We start from the raw sequence: 20634 nt of genomic DNA, 5'->3' as shown, positions 1-20634 counted from the left end.
ACAAAAAGGCTTTACAGCGAAAGCAAAACATTAGATTATGTCAGCAGAGTACCCAGCCAGAAATAATCAGACACCCATTTTTCAAGCTAGCATATAATGTCACAAAAAACAAAACCACAGCTAAATGCAGCACTAACCTTTGATGATCTTCATCAGATGACACACCTAGGACATTATGTTATACAATACATGCATGTTTTGTTCAATAGGTGTCCTGGAGGGCAGGTAATTTGCCCCCGGTAAACGTTCACAAAAAACATAACAATTATTTTAAGAATTATAGATACAGAACTCCTTTGTGCAATCGAGGTGTCCGATTTTAAAATAGCTTTTCGGTGAAAGCACATTTTGCAATATTCTGAGTAGATAGCCCAGCCATCACGGCTAGCTATTTAGACACCCACCAAGTTTAGCCCTGACCAAACTCCGATTTACTATTAGAAAAGTTTGATTACCTTTGGTGTTCTTCGTCAGAATGCACTCCCAGGACTGCTACTTCAACAACAAATGTTGGTTTGGTTCAAAATAATCCATAGTTATATCCAAATCGCGGCGTTTTGTTCGTGCGTTCAAGACACTATCCGAAGTGTAAATAAGAGTCACGAGCATGGCGCATTTCGTGACAAAAGATTTCTAAATATTCCATTACCGTACTTCGAAGCATGTCAACCGCTGTTTAAAATCAATTTTTATGACATTTTTCTCGTAAAAAAGCGATAATATTCTGACCGGGAATCTGCGTTTAGGTAAAAAGACGAAAGAAAACAAAGCATGGGGTCGACTCGGGCACGCGCCTGAGTCTCACAGTACTGTGACCAGCCACTATCCAAACGCGCAACTTTTTTTCAGCCAGAGCCTGCAAAGCCACGATTCAGCTTTTTGCCGCCTTCTGAGAGCCCATGGGAGCCGTAGGAAGTGTCACGTAACAGCAGAGATCCCCTGTAATGGATAGAGATAATCAAGAAGGGCAAGAAATTGTCAGACAGGGCACTTCCTGCATGGAATCTTCTCAGGTTTTGGCCTGCCAAATGAGTTCTGTTATACTCAGACACCATTCAAACAGTTTTAGAAACTTTGGAGTGTTTTCTATCCAAAGCTAATAATTATATGCATATTCTAGTTTCTGGGCAGGAGTAATAATCAGATTAAATCGGGTACGTTTTTTTATCCGGCTGTGAAAATACTGACCCCTAGCCATAACAGGTTAAACTAAAAAAAAAAAAATAACGGTGAAAGTTGCGCCTTTTCCTTTTCAATTATGATTTAAAAAAAATGTTGATAGGCCGCACCTCCACTTCTACTTTTAGCAACATTTAATTTGAAAGACTGCTTTATTGTGTGTTGCATTTTTATACAGTTCAAAATTAGAATAATTGCACGGGCAAAATGCCCCCACCGCAATTCATATTTGTTTTTACATCTGGCTCCCGTAAGAATATACAGTTGAAGTCGGAAGTTTACGTACACCTGAGCCAAATACATTTAAACTCAGTTTTTCACAATTCCTGACATTTAACCCTAGTAAAAATAGGTCAGTTAGGATCACCACTTTATTTTAAGAATGTGTAATGTCAGAATAATAGTAGAGAGAATGATTTATTTCAGCTTTTATTTCTTTCATCACATTCCCAGTGAGTCAGAAGTTTACATACACTCAATTAGTATTTGGTAGCATTGACTTTAAATTGTTTAACTTGGGTCAAACGTTTCATGTAGACTTCCACAAGCTTCCCACAATAAGTTGGGTGAATTTTGTCCCATTCCTCCTGACAGAGCTGGTTTAACTGAGTCAGGTTTATAGGCCTCCTTGCTCACACACACTTTTTCAGTTCTGCCCACAAATTTTTCTATAGGATTGAGGTCAGGGCTTTGTGATGGCCACTCCAATAACTTGACTTTGTTGTCCTGAAGCCATTTTGCCACAACTTTGGAAGTATGCTGGAGTCATTGTCCATTTAGAAGACCCATTTGCGACCAAAATGTAACTTCCTGGCTGATGTCTTGAGATGTTGCTTCAATATATCCACATCATTTTCCTACCTCATGATGGTGTTTTGTGAAGCGCACCAGTCCCTCCTGCAGCAAAGCACCTCCACAACATGATGCTGCCACCCTCGTGCTTCGCGGTTGGGATGGTGTTCTTCGGCTTGCAAGCGTACCCTTTTTTCTCCAAACATAACGATGGTCATTATGGCCAAACAGTTCTATTTTTGTTTCATCAGACCAGAGGACATTTCTCCAAAAAGTACTACCTTTGTCCCCATGTGCAGTTGCAAACCGTAGTCTGGATTTTTTTAATGGCGGTTTTGGAGCAGTGGCTTCTTCCTCGCTGAGCGGCCTTCCAGGTTATGTCGATATAGGACTTGTTTTACTGTGGATACACATACTTTTGTACCTGTTTCCTCCAGCATCTTTACAAGGTCTTTTGCTGTTGTTGTGGGATTGATTTTCACTTTTCGCACCAAAGTACGTTCATCTCTAGGAGACAGAACGCGTCTCCTTCCTGAGCGGTATGACGGCTGCGTGGTCCCATGGTGTTTATACTTGAGTACTATTGTTTGTACAGATGAACGTGGTACCTTCAGGTGTTTGGAAATTGCTCCCAAGGATGAACCAACTTGTGTCTACCATTTTTTCTGAGGTCTTGGGTGATTTATTTTGATTTTCCCATGATGTCAAGCAAAGAGACACTGAGTTTGAAGGTATGCCTTGAAATACATCCACAGGTACACCTCCATTTGACTCAAATGATGTCAATTAGCCTATCAGAAGCTTCTAAAGCCATGACATCATTTTCTGGAATTTTTCAAGCTGTTTAAAGGCACAGTCAATGTATGTAAACTTCTGACCCACTGGAATTGTGATACAGTGAATTATGTGAAATAATCTGTCTGTAAACAATTGTTGGAAAAATGACTTGTATCATGCACAAAGTCCTAACCAACTTGCTAAAACTATAGGTTGTTAACAAGAAATTTGTGGAGTGGTTGAAAAACTAGTTTTAATGACTCCAACCTAAGTGTATGTAAACTTCCGACTTCAACTCTAGTTGAATAGCCCTGCCATAGAGCCTCAGGACAGCACTCAGAAAATCTAACCCAACCAAATGATCACAAAGCAAAAAGGTACACCATCCCGTTCACAATTTTTTATTTTTTTATTTCACCTTTATTTAACCAGCTAGGCTAGTTGAGAACAAGCTCTCATTTACAACTGCGACCTGGCCAAGATAAAGCAAAGCAGTTCGACACATACAACAGTTACAAATGGGATAAACAAATGTACAGTCAATAACACAATAGAAAAATCTAATACAGTGTGTGCAAATGTAGTAAGATTAGGGAGGTAAGGCAATAGTGGCAAAATAATTACAATTTGGTATTAACACTGGAATGGTAGATGTGCAGAAGATGAATGTGCAAGTAGAGATACTAGGGTGCAAAGGAGAAAAAAAAACTATATGGGGATGAGGTAGTTGGGTGGGCTTGTTACAGATAGGCTATGTACAGGTGCAATGATCGGTAAGCTGCTCTGACAGCTGATGCTTGAAGTTAGAGACAGAGATATGAGTCTCCAGCTTCATTGATTTTTGCAATTCGTTCCAGTCATTGGCAGCAGAGAACTGGTAGGAAAGGAGGCCAAAGGAGGTGTTGGCTTTGGGGATAACCAGTGAAATATACCTGCTGGAGCGCTTGCAATGGGTGGGTGCTGCTATGGTGACCAGTGAGCTGAGATAAGGCGGGGCTTTACCTAGCAAAGACTTATAAGATGACCTGGAGCCAGTGGGTTTAGCGACGAATATGAAGCGAGCGCCAGCCAACGAGAGCATACAGGTCGCAGTGGTGGGTAGTGTATGGGGCTACCAGTCTTTGCGCTAAGCTAGTTAGCATTGGCTTGTGAAACAACATCTAACTTCCAAAATCCCTAACTATGCCTTTAAGACTTTACTGGACACACCGTCTATACACCTTCAGACATTTTTTATACATATTACATAATCGTGGTGCAAATTGAAGGCCATGATTAGTTGATTATTTAGGCCTAATCTGGTGTATTTATGCTGGTCTGGAATAAAGGCTTGGAGGTCCACCAGGCTTGGAGAGGCCCATCCCTTGTGTCATTACTTTTCTATTATTTCTCTCTGTTTCTATACTAATGTTCTCATCTGACCCTAGATCAGTAAACCCAAACCTGAATCCTAACCATTACAGGGCTAATGTTCTCATCTGACCCTAGATCAGTAAACCCAACCCTGAAACCTAACCATTACAGGGATAATCTGACCCTAGATCAGTGGTCAGGGTCTTCTTCTACCAACTCTGTGGCTACATCCCAAATTCTCTATATAGTGCACTACTTTAGACCAGGGTCCCTAGTACTACACTAAATAGGGTGCCAATTGGAACACTTCCTGTGACTGTGACACTCACTCAAAGGTCCGGTTGTAATCGTGTGACACACGTTCCACCAGGTCCACCTTGGCCCCCGGGACACTGCAGATGGGCCGGTTCCAACTGTCACGGATCCACATGTATAAGTTCCTGGTGTAAAAGTTCTCAAAGTCCTGGTAAAGCGGAACAAAGTCCTAGAGGGCTAGAGAGAGAGATGGATATATAGAGAAAGAGGGATAGGGAAAGAGGGATAGGGAAAGAGGGATATGAAAAGAGGGATAGGGAAAGAGATTAAAATTAGTAATATTCCCATTCCCTAGTATCGACCACACACATACTGCTCAATGTTATCATGTGATATGTTATGTGAGCAGCCTCCAGTTCCCACATCACGTCAGGCATGTTCAGTGCACTACGGCCTATTCATCCATATTACACTAAGCATACAGGATCACAGTCAAAGAACAGTTAAACATGTTAGAGTTTAATCTCTCCATATACAGTGCCTTTGGAAAGTATTCAGACCTCTTGCCTTTTTCCACATTAGTCTTATTTTAAAATTGATTATTTTTTCTCATCAATCTGCACACATTACCCCATAATGACAAATAAAAAAAAAATGGTTTTTAGAAATTTTTGCACACTATTAAAAATATAAAACAGAAATATCTTATTTACATAAGTATTTAGACCCTTTGCTATAAGACTCGAAATTGAGCTCAGGTGCATTCTGTTTACATTGATCATCCTTGAGAGGTTTCTACAACTTGATTGGAGTCCACCTGTGGTAAATTCAATTTATTGGACATGATTTGGAAAGGCACACACCTGTCTATATAAGGTCCCACAGTTGACAGTGCATATCAGAGCAAAAACCAAGCCATGAGGTCAAAGGAATTGTCCGTAGAGCTCCGAGATAGGATTGTGTCAAGGCACAGATCTGGGGAAGGGTACCAAAACATTTCTGCAGCATTGAATGTTCCCAAGAACACAGTGGCCTCCATCATTCCTAAATAGAAGTTTGGAACCACCAAGATTCTTCCTAGAGCTGGCCACCCGGCCTAACTGAGCCACCGGGGGAGAAGGGCCCTGGTCAGGGAGGCGACCAAGAACCCAATGGTCTAGAGTTCCTCTGTGGAGATGGGAGAACCTTCTAGAAGGACAACCATCTCTGCAGCACTCCACCAAATCAGGCCTTTATGGTAAAGTGGCCAGACGGAAGCCACTCCTCAGTAAAAGGCACGACAGCCTGCTTGGAGTTTGCCAAAAAGGCACCTAAACACTCTCAGACCATGAGAAACAAGATTATCTGGTCTGATGAAACCAAGATTCAACTCTTTGGCCTGAATGGCAATCGTCACGTCTGGAGGAAACCTGGCACCATCCCTACGGTGAAGCATGGTGGTGGCAGCATCGTGCTGTGGGGATGTTTTTCAGCTGAGGGGACTGGGAGACTAGTCAGGATCAAGGCAAAGATGAACGGGAACAGAGAGATCCTTGAAGTACAGAGAGATCGTTGATGAAAACCTGCTCCAGAGCGCTCAGGACCTCAGACTCGGGTGAAGGTTCACCTTCCAACAGGACAACGACCCTAAGCACACAGCCAAGACAATGCAGGAGTGGTTTCGGGGCAACTCTCTGAATGTCCTTGAGTGGCCGAGCCAGAGCACGGACTTGAACACGATCGAACATCTCTGAAGAGACCTGAAAATAGCTGTGCAGCAACGCTCCCCATCCAACCTGACAGAGATTCAGAGGATCTGCAGAAAAGAATGGGAGAAACTCCCCAAATACAGGGGTGCCAAGCTTGTAGCGTCATACCCAAGAAGACTCGAGGCTGTTATCGCTGCCAAAGGTTCTTCAACAAAGTACTGAGTAAAGGGTCTGAATACTTATGTAAATGTGATATTGTTTTTTTTACATTTGCAAAAATTTCAAAAAAACAGTTTTTACTTGTCATTATGGGGTATTGTGTGTAGATTGATGATGGGAAAAAAAACAATTTAATCAATTTTAGAATAAGGCTGTAGCGTAACAAAATGTGGACAAATTCAAGGGGCCTGAATAGTTTCCAAATGCACTGTATGCAGAGGTTAGCTTTAGCATACACATGACTGAAAAAGCCCCACAGGCGTTCAGCTTATTTCCTTGAAAGCGTTTTCACTTTCTTCAAACCCGATGGCGAAGTGAGTCTGTGAAGCAACATAAAGTAGGATATCCTTCGGGCGATAAACTTTCCTGCTTTTCTCCTCCAAAGGTGACCCAGTGCCCCCCAAAAAATTCTGAAATCTTGTTTTACTGGCAGCGAGTGAGTGAAGGTCTGTGTAGTACAGGAGGACACAACTACATTCTCCACACATTTCTACTTCCTGTTTACTACTGTATGTCACAATGAATTACTGATGTGTTACACTGAATGACCTGTGGTTTTGACTGGCTAAGGCTTTCCTTCGTTTTTCACAAACATTACATTGAGTGTTAAAAAAAAACACTTGTGTTTTTTGATATCCTCCTGAAAATGGGACTACTGAGTCTAAATAAAATGGGTGTATGTGTTATTGTGAATGCTTCCGAAAGTACAATTCCAATGAGGAAGGTAACCTAATTATAATACCTAAAAAGTGGTCTAAAGTAAAATTAACAAAAATAAAATACCACTTTTGAAATAATCTGTCTACTTAGATTTTAGGGGTGAACTTTCTTTTCTGGGGAATCATTTTAAAGAATGATGATGTTGATGAAGATGGTGAGAAGTAAAAAGGTTTTTACAAACAGACTGTGGACTGAGCCAGTTGAGGTGGCTATACAGTCTTACCCTCTGCTCCTCCCTCTCGCCAGCGATGTGACACCTCTCAATCTTCCAGTGCCAGAGGAAGTCTCGGAGGTAACCGAAGACGGTGAGGATGCCGTAGCCTAAGTAGGTGAAGACCGCAACCAGCATGGGAGTCTCCTCAAACGACTCGTTGAAGGGACGGCTGTACAGGGCCATGCCGCTGCTGCCATTATACGATGTGTGCTGCATCTGGGGAATGGAGGAAACATCAATTCAATAAACTGTCTTCATCCCTGTGGGGTTTATCTGACTATGTATTACTGTACGGTGGAGGAAGAGCAAGTAAGCATTTCACTGTGTCGTTTACACCTGCTGTATCCTCTACACGTCACAAATAAACTTTGATTTGATTGATTTTATGTCAACAAAAACATACATACAGCCCTGGGAAAAATGAAGAGACCACTGCAAAATGATCAGTTTCTCTGGTTTTAATATTTATAGGTATGTGTTTGTGTAAAATGAACATTTTTGTTTTATTCTATAAACTACTGACAACATTTCTCCCAAATTCCAAATAAAAATATTGTCATTTAGAGCATTTATTTGCAGAAAATGACAACTGGTCAAAATAACAATAAAGATGCAGTGTTGTCAGACCTCGAATAATGCAACAAAAAAAAAGTTCATACTCATTTTTAAACAACACAATACTAATGTTTTAACTTTGGTGGAATAACCCTGATTTTCAATCACAGCTTTCATGCATCTTGGCATGCCCTCCACCAGTCTTTCACATTGATGTTAGGTGACTTTATGCCACTCCTGGCGCAAAAATTCAAGCAGCTCGGCTTTGTTTGATGGCTTGTGACCATCCATCTTCCTCTTGATCACATTCCAGAGGTTTTCAATGGGGTTCAGGTCTGGAGATTGGGCTGGCCATGACAGGGTCTTGATCTGGTGGTCCTCCATCCACACCTTGATTGACCTGGCTGTGTGGCATGGAGCATTGTACTGCCGAAAAAAAAACAATCCTCAGAGTTGGGGAACATTGTCAGAGCAGAAGGAAGCAAGTTTTCTTCCAGGACAACCTTGTACGTGGCTTGATTCCTTCACAAAGACAAATCTGTCCGATTCCAGCCTTGCTGAAGCACCCCCAGATCATCACTGATCCCCCACCAAACACACACTGAGAAATTTGGTGGAGGATCAGATTTGTCTTTGTGAAGAACGCATGAATCAAGCCAATATTAGCATTATTCGAGGTCTGACAACACTGCATCTTTTTTGTTATTTTGACCAGTTGTTATTTTCTGCAAATAAAAACTGATAATTTTGCACATGTGGACATCACACACAGTGCAATAGTGAGGTTTGAAACACACACAGTGTCTTCTGAAAGTATTCATAACCCATGATGTATGCCACATTTTGTTGTGTTACAGCCTGAATTCAAAATGGATTAAAGAGATTATGTTTTTACCCATCTACACACAATACCCCATAATAACAAAGTGAAAACATCTTTTTAAAAATTGTTGCAAATTTTATGAAAATGAAATACAGAAATATCTCATTAAGTATTCACACCCCCGAGTCAATACTCTGTAAACACACCTTTGGCAGAGATTACAGTTGTGACTCTTTCTTGGTAAGTCTCTAAGAGCTTTGCACACCTGGATTGTACAATATTTGCACATTAATCTTTAAAAAATTCTTCAAGTAGGTTGTTGAATATTTCTAGACAGCCATTTAAGTCTTGCCACAGATTTTCAAGCCAATGTAAGTCAAAATGGTAACTAGGCCACTCAGGAACATTCAAACCTTGTGTTTTAGGTTAATGACCTGCTGAAAGGTGAACTTGTCTCCCAGTGTCTGTTGGAAAGCTGACTGAACCAGGTTTTATTCTAGGACTCTGCCTGTGCTTAGCTCTATTCCGTGGCCTTTGAGTCTTTCCCTTGAAACATCAAGCCAGTAGCTCAAGGCAATACATACTGCTTTGTAACCACATGTGACTAGTCATACCCCTCTCTCACATACCTCAGAGGCTAGCGATGGTGACTGTCACCTGCACTACAATCAACCAGACCATGCATTCCCTTCCCTGCCTCTGCCTTATGAAGTGCCTGGGAAAGGCAGAGGACTAGGTAGTAAAGCTACAGCAAGTAGGCATATCAACAGTGACAGTAAATCATTGATTCATAGCCTGTATCCAATACCTATTTGTGCTTTCTTACCAACTCCTAATGGAATTCTAATAGCCTAGTTGGCAAGACAGCACTAAACTGACCTGGGACTCAGGGATTCACTTCCAATGCAATGCTCAATCCATAGAAATAGAATCTAGGAATAAATTAAATAAAACAGATGATATTGCTCTACCTATAGGACCACAGTCGTTTGAGCATGGGGCTTGCAACACCAAAGGTCGGTGGTTCGATTCCCACTCGGGGCCACCTAAATGTATGCACGCATAACTGTAAATCGCTTTGGATAACAGCATCTGCCAAATGGAATATTAATATAATTATTATTACTATGTTATAACCTAGTTGGCAAGACAGCACTACACGGATCTGGGCCAGGGTTGAACTTTTAATGCAATTCTCTACCCATAGAAATCATGTATTTCTTTTTATTTATAGATTCTATTTACATTGTTCTACCTATGGGGCAAGCCGTTGATATACTTCTTCATTTTCTTTGAGGATTTTCATTGAGAGCCCTCTTAGGATATATAATTGTTGTTGGCTCAAAGAGATGTTATCGAATTCACAACACACTAATTAAAATGAAGTATGGATCCAGGCAGGGGTAGAAAATGAATTAGCCTAAAAGTGCTCTCTGTTCCTCTGGGTTCCCTGGGGAATACAAGGTGTATTTATTTCCAAGTGTACACACACACCATTTGCAGACTTCTTTCTTTAAAAATGATGCATTTTTCATTGTTTCTATTACAAAAAGAGAAACACAGGAAAATATTTGACCTTCCCAGACCAACTAAGACCCAGTTTATAGATATTTCTAACGAATTGACTTGTCTGACATTGCTGTTTGGACTTCCACAGCACACACTCAACATTTCCTAGAGAACAATGAAGATGTCAGTGATGACCAAAATTATTGTCGACATTTTAGCTACCTAGTTAGTATGTTGCATATTGTTTGTATAAGACAAAAGGCTAAAAGAAAACAGGAAGCTGGCTACTGCAGGTATTATTAGCTAACACTCGTGGGATGTAACGTTACATAATGCTATATACGTACCTAGGTAACGTTTTTGCAAGGTGGCCAACAATTGTCACGTCTAGCTAGCAGACCGTTGAGCAAATTGAAATCGATATCAGTAAAGCTAACCATAAAAACGGGTTAGCTACAGTTTAAAAACGTATCAAGCTAAATACACATAGTTAACTATATTGATTTGCAGCTTGCAGATATGCAGATAAGCCTCGCCACTTCCCCACCATCCATCCTCATCGTGCGCTAGGTCCTTACCTTTTCCTCGGGATAGCAGGAGAGCAGTTTCTTCCCGGTTTAAATCCGTTCTTAGCTCGGTGAAAACCGTCTCCATTCGCGGAGCTTTCGGTCATGCTTGCCTATGACTGCGGACCCGACAGTAACATGCATGTAGCTGCCTAGCACAGAATGGGGAACTCCAGTGTGATTTCGTGCCAGTCTTGGTTTAGCGCTCGGCTCGCAAAACCCACAACCAGGAACCAGGGGTGCGTTCAGAACGACGGAACGTTTTAATTCAACGGAACCGGTAACAGTTACTGTACTGAACGAGTTCTGCGGTTTCACATAGAAACAACCATATTGATCAGGGCCACATCCACCAAACCGGAGCAAATGTACCTCAAAGTATATTGAAAATCAGTGTACCGTTTAAGGGAAACGCGTCGATCAGTACAAACCGTCACGCAACGTAGCAAACGTTGTGCCGAAATGAATTCTGACCTGACATTCCAGCAGCTGCAATACCGGAAATAAACGCCCCTAGCAACCAGAAACAGCCTATGGTATTGGGGCATTCAGGGGTGGGTGCAGTTCAGGAGCCTTCAGATTCGAAAAGGGAGTGGTCCTCAGTAGTGGAAATTAGCTGTAGTAACCTCTACTGTTTGGGCTCCTCTGACATGTGAAGTAGGACTGTTAAGGACTGTTAAGGTCTTGAATTTTGACAGAACTTGAAAACAGATATTCACACTCTTAACAGGTGTCAAGTTTTCTTTTGACGGTAATTGCCTTTTAAAATGATGAGAGCCTAAGAAGAATGGGTGACATGTAGTAAAGCTCAACACTCTTAAAATGATTACTGCCGTTATTTCTTTCCTAACCTCTATCCAGGCCCTATAAGTGGGGAATGAGGTGTTTTTTTCCTAGCCCTGTGTTAGAGTGGAGACTGGAGATAGCCTCACGAGGCCGAGGAATATAATGTACCTACCTCCTCCATCAAGGACAAGGTAGAACCATCACACACACACACACACACACACACACACACACACACACACACACACACACACTCACACACACACACACACACACCAGTAGGTGGGATGGGCAGTGTGGTGCGGTAGGACTCCACTATTATCAGTAGTGGTGCGTGGGTAAAATCACGGGGAAGCCAAGCCAGAAAACAAAAGCCATATTACAACCTACTGTATGTGTTGTGATAATTGCGTTGTTTGCTCTATAACCTGTTAGTTCATATGCGTTGACACCATAATATGTAGGCCTAAAGCCGAGACAATCAGTAGACACAGCACAGTGAGTGGTGGAATAAATTCAACCACACCTATGCTTCATCACAAAACCGGAGAGCAACGTCTCTCCTGTGAAGTACACAAAACATACATGACCTACAGCATGGTTAAGCAAGTTAATGTTTCCCACATGTTTTCGGACTACTAAGCAACTATCGATTTAGAACCATGGGGAGTTACAGCAAGTCGCAATGAATACAGGCACCACCTCCACTCTTCTAGCACAGTGACAACTAAAAGATACCAAAAACTATTTAGTCCAATGAACGTAAGCTATTATGATATGGCCACCCATGTTACTGATTTCTGTGAGTGCGTAACATGTTGTCTCACACTACTTGTAGAGAAACAGCCAATGCCATCCTCCTCTTTCATGTTGCCTAAACGGTCTATGACTCTGTGATACAGTACACGCTTTTAGTTTTGTTGTCCTAGGCTAACTGGCTAAAATGCTTGCTAGCTAACCTAACTTCCTTTCATGGGCAACGATGCGTCAGGCCAGAAAGCCAACATTAGCCTATTAAATCTAGCTACAGTGCATTCGGAAAGTATTCAGACCCGTATTCTAAAATGTATTAAATCGTTTTTTCCCCTCAACAATCTACACACAATACCCCATCCCTGGGGCCAAGCTTCCTGACATACAGAACCTCTATACCAGGCAGTGTCAGAGGAGGCCCTAAAAATGTTCAGACTCCAGCTACCCTAGTCATAGACTGTTCTCTCTGCTACCTCACGTCAAGCAGTACCGGAGCGCCAAGTCTAGGTCCAATAGGCTTCTAAACAGCTTCTACCCCCAAGCCATAAGACTCCTGAACATCTAATCAAATGGCCACCCAGACTATTTGCATTGTCCCCCCATTTGACTCTGTACCGGTACCCCCCTGTATATAGTCTCACTATTGTTATTTTACTGCTGCTCTTTACTTACTTGCAAGTTTTTATTTCTCCTCCAGAAGAAACTACATTGTTGGTTAGGGGCTCGTAAGTAAGCATTTCCCTGTAAGGTTTACACCTATTGTACTTCGCGCATGTGACTAATAAAATGTTATTTGATTTTGAATGACAAAGCAAAAACAGGTTTTTAGAAATGTTAGCAAATTTATTCAGACCCTTTAGTCAGTACTTTGTTGAAGCACCTTTGGCAGAGACTACAACCTCGAGTCTTCTTGGGTATGACGCTACAAGCTTGGCACACCTGTATTTGGGGAGTTCCTCCCATTCTTCTTTGCAGATCCTCTCAAGCTCTGTCAGGTTTGATGGGGGGCGTCGGTGCACAGCTATTTTCAGGTCTCTCCAGAGATGTTCAATCGGGTTAAAGTCCGGGCTCTGGCTGAGCCGCTCAAGGACATTCAGAGACTTGTCCCGAAGCCACACAGTGGCTTTGTGCTTAGGGTCGCTGTCTTGTTGGAAGGTGAACCTTCGTCCCAGTCTGAGGCTCTGAGAGCTCGAGAGCAGGTTTTCATCAAGGATCTCTCTGTACTTTGCTCCATTCAACTTTCCCTCGATCCTGACTAGTCTCCCAGTCCATTCGGCGGTCGACGTCACCGGCTTTCTAGCCACCGCCGATCCACTTTTCATTTTCCATTTGTTCTGTCTTTGTCTTATCACACCTGGCTTCACTCACCAATCACTTGTTTATTATTTAACCCTCTGTTCCCCATGTTGTATTTGTGAGTGATTGTTATTTGTTACGTGGATTATTGTCAGGCATTGCACTTTTGTTTTAAACTATGTTTTTGGCACTTGTATGTGTTATGTGCTGTCATTTGGTACCGGTATTAATAAAGTGCGCCTGTTTATTATACTCCGCTCTCCTGCACTTGACTTCGCCTCCCATATACACGGATTACAGAATCACTCACCTCAAGAATGGAGTCAGCAGGAGCAGATGCCCCCCCAGTTGCTGTGGAGGAGCGCGTTCAGCAGCACGCGACCATGTTGCAACGTCTGGGCACAGCCATGGATCGCGTGCTGCAGGCTATGGATCGTTGGGAGAGAGGAGGAGGTTTTTCAGCGCCTCCACCAGCCCCACTACAACAGGTCCCACTGTCTACCCCTCTTTCACCTGGTCCCAGCGGGATTCGACTCGCGCTCCCGAGGGAGTATGATGGGACGGCTGCCGGATGCCAGGGGTTTCTACTACAGCTGGAGCTCTACCTGGTGATCGTCCACCTGGCTCCTTCGGGGCGTGAGAGTGTGTCCGCCCTCGTCTCCTGCCTCTCAGGCAAAGCCCTGGAGTGGGCCAACGCCGTATGGAGTGAGGGAGATGCGGCATTGGACCATTACGCAGAGTTCACCCACCGCTTTCGGGCAGTGTTCAACCACCCGCCTGAGGGTCGAGCGGCGGGTGAACGTCTGTTCCACCTGAGGCACGGGACAAGGAGCGCGCAGGATTTCGCCTTGGACTTCCGGACCCTGGCCGCCAGCGCGGGATGGAACAACAGGGTCCTGATCGATCACTACAGGTGCGAGGCCAACTCCCGACGCGAGGACGTCCGTCGGGAGTTGGCCTGCCGAGACACCACACTCACATTGGACCAGCTGGTGGACCTGTCCATCTCGCTGGACAACCTGCTGACTGCCCGTGGACGTCCGGATTGGGACCTGTCAGTTCCATCCCCCAGCACCTCTGCTCCGACGCCCATGGAGCTGGGAGGTGCTGCACTTAGGGCGACCGGAGGAGGGGCCATTCCCTGCACCTCCTCCAACACTGCTAGTCAGTGCTGGGGGGGTTCCTCCGGGAGTCGAGGCAGCAGGCAGGGCACTATCATGCCAGAGGGAAATTACAACCCCTACCCATTCCACAACGGCTGTGGTCGCACCTGTCGGTGGATTTCCTGACGATTTTTCCTCCTCACAGGGCAACACCACGATCCTGGTCGTTGTGGATCAATTTTCTAAGTCCTGCCGTCTCCTCTCTTTGCCCGGTCTCCCTACGGCCCTACAGACTGCGGAGGCCCTGTTCACTCACGTCTTCCGGCACTACGGGGTGCCTGAGGACATAATCTCTGATCGGGGTCCCCAGTTCACGTCCAGGGTCTGGGGTTTTCACCCCGAGAGTAACGGGCAAGTGGAGAGAGTAATTCAGGATGTGGGTAGGTGTCTGCGGTCATATTGCCAGGACCGGCTGGGGGAGTGGGCGACGTTCATCCCCTGGACAGAGATGGTCCAAAACTCACTCTGCCACTCCTCCACTAACCTCTCTCCTTTCCAGTGCGTACTGGGGTATCAGCCGGTTCTGGCACCGTGGCATCAGAGCCAGATTGAGGCTCCTGCGGTGGACGAATGGTTCAAGCGCTTGGAGGAGACCTGGGACGCTGCCCATGTACACCTACAACGGGCCGTGAGGCGGCAAAAAGCGAGCGCCGACCGTCACCACAGCGAGGCCCCGGTGTTTGCACCGGGGGACAGGGTCTGGCTCTCGACCTGAAACCTGCCCTTCCGCCTGCCCTGCCGGAAGCTGGGTCCACGGTTTGTGGGGCCATTTAAAGTCCTGAGGAGACTGAATGAGGTATGCTATAGATTACAGCTTCCCCCAGATTATCGCATTAATCCCTCATTCCATGTGTCTCTCCTCAGGCCGGTGGTGGCTGGTCCACTCCAGGAAGCTGAGGTGCGGGAGGTTCCTCCGCCCCCTCTGGACATTGAGGGGGCCCCGGCGTATGATGTTTGAGCCATCCTGGACTTGAGGCGTTGGGTGAGGGGCCTTCAGTACCTCGTGGAGTGGGAGGGGTATGGTCCGGAGGAGAGATGCTGGGTGCCGGTGGAGGACGTCCTGGACCCTTCGTTGCTGCGGGATTTCCACCGTCTGCATCCGGATCGTCCTGCGCCTCGTCCTCCGGGTCGTCCCCGAGGTCAGTGTCGGCATGCTGCTGGAGCCGCTCGTCAAGGGGGGGTACTGTCACGACTTCCGGTATTAAAGTGCACCTGTTTATTATACTCCGCTCTCCTGCACTTGACTTCGCCTCCCATATACACGCATTACAGGTGGGTAGTATATGGGGCTTTGGTGACAAAACGGATGGCACTGTGATAGACTGCATCCAATTTGCTGAGTAGAGTGTTGGAGGCTATTTTGTAAATGACATCGCCGAAGTCGAGGATCGGTAGGATAGTCAGTTTTACGAGGGTATGTTTGGCAGCATGAGTGAAGGATGCTTTGATGCGAAATAGGTTGCCGATTCTAGATTTAATTTTGGATTGGAGATGTTTAATGTGAGTCTGGAAGGAGAGTTTACAGTCTAACCAGACACATAGGTATTTGTAGTTGTCCACATATTCTAAGTCAGAACCGTCCAGAGTAGTGATGCTGGACGGGCGGGCGGGTGTGGGCAGCGATCGGTTGAAGAGCGTGCATTTAGTTTTACTTGCATTTAAGAGCAGTTGGAGTCCACGGAAGGAGTGTTGTATGGCATTGAAGCTCGTCTGGACGTTAGTTAACACATTGACCAAAGAAGGGCCAGAGGCATACAGAATGGTGTCGTCTGCGTAGAGGTGGATCAGAGAATCACCAGCAGCAAGAGCGACATCATTGATGTATACAGAGAAGAGAGTCGGCCTGAGAATTGAACCCTGTGGCACACCCATAGAGACTGCCAGAGGTCCGGACAACAGGCCCTCCGATTTGACACACTGAACTCTATCAGAGAAGTAGTTGGTGAACCAGGCGAGGCAATCATTTGATAAACCAAGGCTGTTGAGTCTGCCAATAAGAATGTTGTGAGTGACAGAGTCGAAAGCCTTGGTCAGGTCGATGAAGATGGCTGCACAGTAATGTCTCTTATCGACGGAGGTTATGATATCGTTTAGGACCTTGAGCGAGGCTGAGGTGCACCCATGACCAGCTCTGAAACCAGAGCGGAGAAGTGGAGAAGAGAAGGTACGGTGGGATTCGAAATGGTCGGTAATCTGTTTGATAATTTGGCTTTCGAAGACCTTAGAAAGCCAGAGTAGAATAGATATAGGTCTGTAGCAGTTTGGGTCTAGAGTGTCTCCCCCTTTGAAGAGGGGGATGACCGCGGCAGCTTTCCAATCTATGGGAATCTCAGACGATACGAAAGACATGCTAGCAATAGGGGTTGCAACAATTTCGGCAGATCATTTTAGAAAGAGAGGGTCCAGATTGTCTAGCCCAGCTGATTTGTAGGGGTCCAAGTTTTGAAGCTCTTTCAGAACATCTGCTATCTGGATTTGGGTGAAGGAGAAACTGGGGAGGCTTGGGTAAGTAGCTGCAGGGGGTGCGGAGCTGTTGGCCGGGGTTGGGGTAGCCAGGAGGAAAGCATGGCCAGCCGTAGAGAAATGCTTCTTGAAATTCTCAATTATTGTTGATTTATCGGTGGTGACAGTGTTACCTAGCCTCAGTGCAGTGGGCAGCTGGGAGGAGGAGCTCTTATTCTCCATGGATTTTACAGTGAGTTAACTGAGTTACCGGAGTGGAAGTAAACCGCTCAGGGATTTCACCATGCGGCCAATGGTGACTAAAACACAGAGTTTAATGGCAGTGAGAAACTGAGGATGGATCAATAACATTGTTAGTTACTCCACAATACTAACCTAAAAGTTAGAGTGAAAATAAGGAAGCTTGTACAGATTAATATATTCCAAAACATGCATCCTGTTTACAACACACCACTAAAGTAAAACTGCCCAAAATGTGGCAAAGAAATGAACTTTATGTCCTGAACACAAAATGTTACGTTTGGGGCAAATCCAACACAAAACATTTTCAAGCATGGTGTTGGCTGCATCATGTTATGGTTATGCTTGTCATCGGCAAGGAATAGAGATTATTGCTTTATGATGAAGAGAAATGGAATAGAGGTAAGCACAGGCAAAATTCTAGAAGAAAATCTGGTTCAGTCTGCTGTCCAACAGACACTGGGAGACAAATTCACCTTTCAGCATGACAATAATCTAAAACACAAGGCCAAATACACACTGGAGTTGCTTACACCAAGAAGACAATGAGTGTTCCTGAGTGGCCTAGTTATAGTTTTGACTTAAATCACCTTGAAATACAGTGGCTTGTGAAAGTATACCCTTGGCATTTTTCCAATTTTGTTGCCTTACGACCTGGAATTAAACATTTTGGCGAGGGTTGTATCATTTGATTTACACAACATGCCTACAACTTTGAAGATGCAAAATATTTTTTATTGTGAAACAAACAAGAAATAGGACAAATAAACAGAAAACTTGATCGTGCATAACTATTCACCCCCCCAAAGTCAATACATTGTAGAGCCGATGCTGATGAAAAACATCCCCACAGCATGATGCTGCCAGGGATGGTGTTCTTGGGGTGATGAGAGGTGTTGGGTTTGCGCCAGACATAGCGTTTTCCTTGATGGCCAAAAAGCTAAATTTTTGTCTCATCTGACCAGAGTACCTTCTTTCATATGTTTGGGGAGTCTCCCACATGCCTTTTGGCGAACACCAAATGTATTTGCTTATTTTTTTCTTTAAGCAATGGCTTTTTTCTGGCCACTCTTCCGTAAAGCCCAGCTCTGTGGAGTGTACGGCTTAAAGTGGTCCTATGGACAGATACTCCAATCTCCACTGTGGAGCTTTGCAGATCCTTCATGGTTATCTTTGGTCTCTTTGTTGCCTCTCTGATTAATGCCCTCTGTGAATTTTGGTGGGCGGCCCTCTCTTGTCAGGTTTGTTGTGGTGCCATATTCTATCCATTTTTTAATAATGGATTTAATGGTGCTCCGTGGGATGTTCAAAGTTTCAGATATTTTTTTATAACCCAACCCTGATCTGTACTTCTCCACAACTTTGTCCCTGACCTGTTTGGAGAGCTTCTTGGTCTTCATGGTGCCCCTTGCTTAGTGGTATTGCAGACTTTGGGGCCTTTCAGAACAGGTTTATATATACTGAGATCATGTGACACTTAGATTGCACACAGGTGGACTTTATTTAACTAATTATATGACTTCTGAAGGTAATTTGTTGCGCCAGATCTTATTTAGGGGTTTCATAGCAAAGGGGGTGAATACATATGCACGCACCACTTTTCCATTCGTTTTTAAATATTTTTTTTAAACAAGTAATTTTTTTCATTTCACCTCACCAATTTTGACTATTTTGTGTATGTCCATTACATGAAATCCAAATAAAAATCCATTTAAATTACAGGTTGTAATGCAACAAAATAGGAAAAATGCCAAAAGGGATGAATACTTTTGCAAGGCACTGTATATGGTAAGACTTGAAAAACAACTTGACAGAGATTGAAGAATTTTAAAAGAGTAATGTGCAAATATTGTACAATCCAGCTGTGCAAAGCTCTTAGAGACTTACCCAGAAAGACTCACAGCTGTAATCGCTTCCAAAGGTGATTCTAACATGTATTGACTCAGGGGTGTGAATACACATACCGTATTTATGTATTTCATTTTCAAAACATTTGCAAAAATGTCAAGAAACATGTTTTCACTTTGTCTTTTTGGGGTATTGTGTGTGGATGGGTAAGATTTTTTAAAAATAAATATAGAATTTATGCTAACAAAACAAAATCAAGTGGTATGAGTACTTTCTGAAGGCACTGTATATGACAGTTTGGCCGGAATGTCAGTCAAGGAGATTGGTGTCATGGCCAATAAGGGGACAAAGTGATCGAAGTCTGATATATCGCCACCTCATTATCTTGCTCTCGCTCGCCATGCGTCTGGAAGAGGCCGACAAGAGACGTGGAGCTGATCGGAATAAAACCGGTTTGGGGAGAGGAGAGGGGGGGGGGGGGGGGCCTAAGCAGTTTCTCTCTCCTTCCCTGCCTGAATTAATGTTAGCCGCTGGCAGAGAGAGATGGAGGGAATGAGAGAGGGAGGGAGAGAGAGAGAGAGATGGAGAAGTAACAGTATTAGTCGGCTAAGGGACAGATGGAGAGAGACAGTAGCCATTTTTTGCCTTACATTTCGCCACGGGGTCGACGGCTGCTGTGGTAATTTACCATGTGTGACCAAACACCAGCTAGCCTCCTGTGGTCAGTCTGACTGCTTAATCACGCCAGTTAGCGATATGGTGGCGCTGTAACACCTCAATAACTGATGCCTCAGCACCTCCCCATAAAACCTCCTAGCCGCCACACCTACACTGGCTGGTTAGTGCTTGAAGTGTATCTTCACACTCATGCTGTGAGGGAATGAGATGGTACGTGTTAGACTTTCTTATGCCTGGGGATTTATTGGCATCTGAAACGATCAACCAAGGACTCGGAGTTGAACCAGACACTAAGTAGCCTTGGCATTCATTGTCAGATGTCACCTTTTTTTAGTTTCCATTACAGCACACATGACTTACAGATGTGTGTGAACAGAGAGAGAGAGAGAGAGAGAGAGAGAGAGAGAGAGAGAGAGAGAGAGAGAGAGAGATAGAGAGAGAGAGAGAGAGAGAGAGAGAGAGAGACATAGAGAGAGAGACAAAGAGCGAGAGAAGGAGTGCCCTGCAGTAGTTCTGTCAGTTAACAGGTTAATTAAGTGATAATTACAAAATGGAGGACTCCACTTGACAAATAAGTCCAAAAATAAATAAGCCAAAAGCATTTAGCTGTCTAGCTACACTTGATAGCAGTCCTGACTGTCCTCATATTTGTTCTCATCCCCGGGCAGGCCATATATTACTAATTGCTTCTGTCTGGCATCACTCCCAGTCACAAGAAGAATCCACTCACAGATTCCATTCCTCAGAGTTTGACAGC

General features: G+C 44.2%; 1 long non-coding RNA gene across 1 annotated transcript; it reads right to left on the bottom strand.

Annotated features, from left to right (window-relative positions):
- Positions 1-3133: 3133 nt before the first annotated feature.
- Positions 3134-11117, bottom strand: LOC145858014 (uncharacterized). The gene is made up of 3 exons (XR_014378753.1): positions 10663-11117; positions 7207-7413; positions 3134-4593 (listed from the first exon to the last, which is right to left on the bottom strand). It is a non-coding gene; the product is annotated as an uncharacterized LOC145858014 (long non-coding RNA).
- Between the last annotated feature and the right edge of the window lie 9517 nt (positions 11118-20634).

The sequence above is a fragment of the Salmo salar genome, chromosome 09, assembly GCF_965601325.2.
Source record: "Salmo salar chromosome 09, fSalSal1, whole genome shotgun sequence".
NCBI classification, from domain to species: domain Eukaryota; kingdom Metazoa; phylum Chordata; class Actinopteri; order Salmoniformes; family Salmonidae; genus Salmo; species Salmo salar.
The sequence above is the reverse complement of the archived record's forward strand: the minus strand, read 5'-3'. Positions and strand labels throughout refer to the sequence as shown.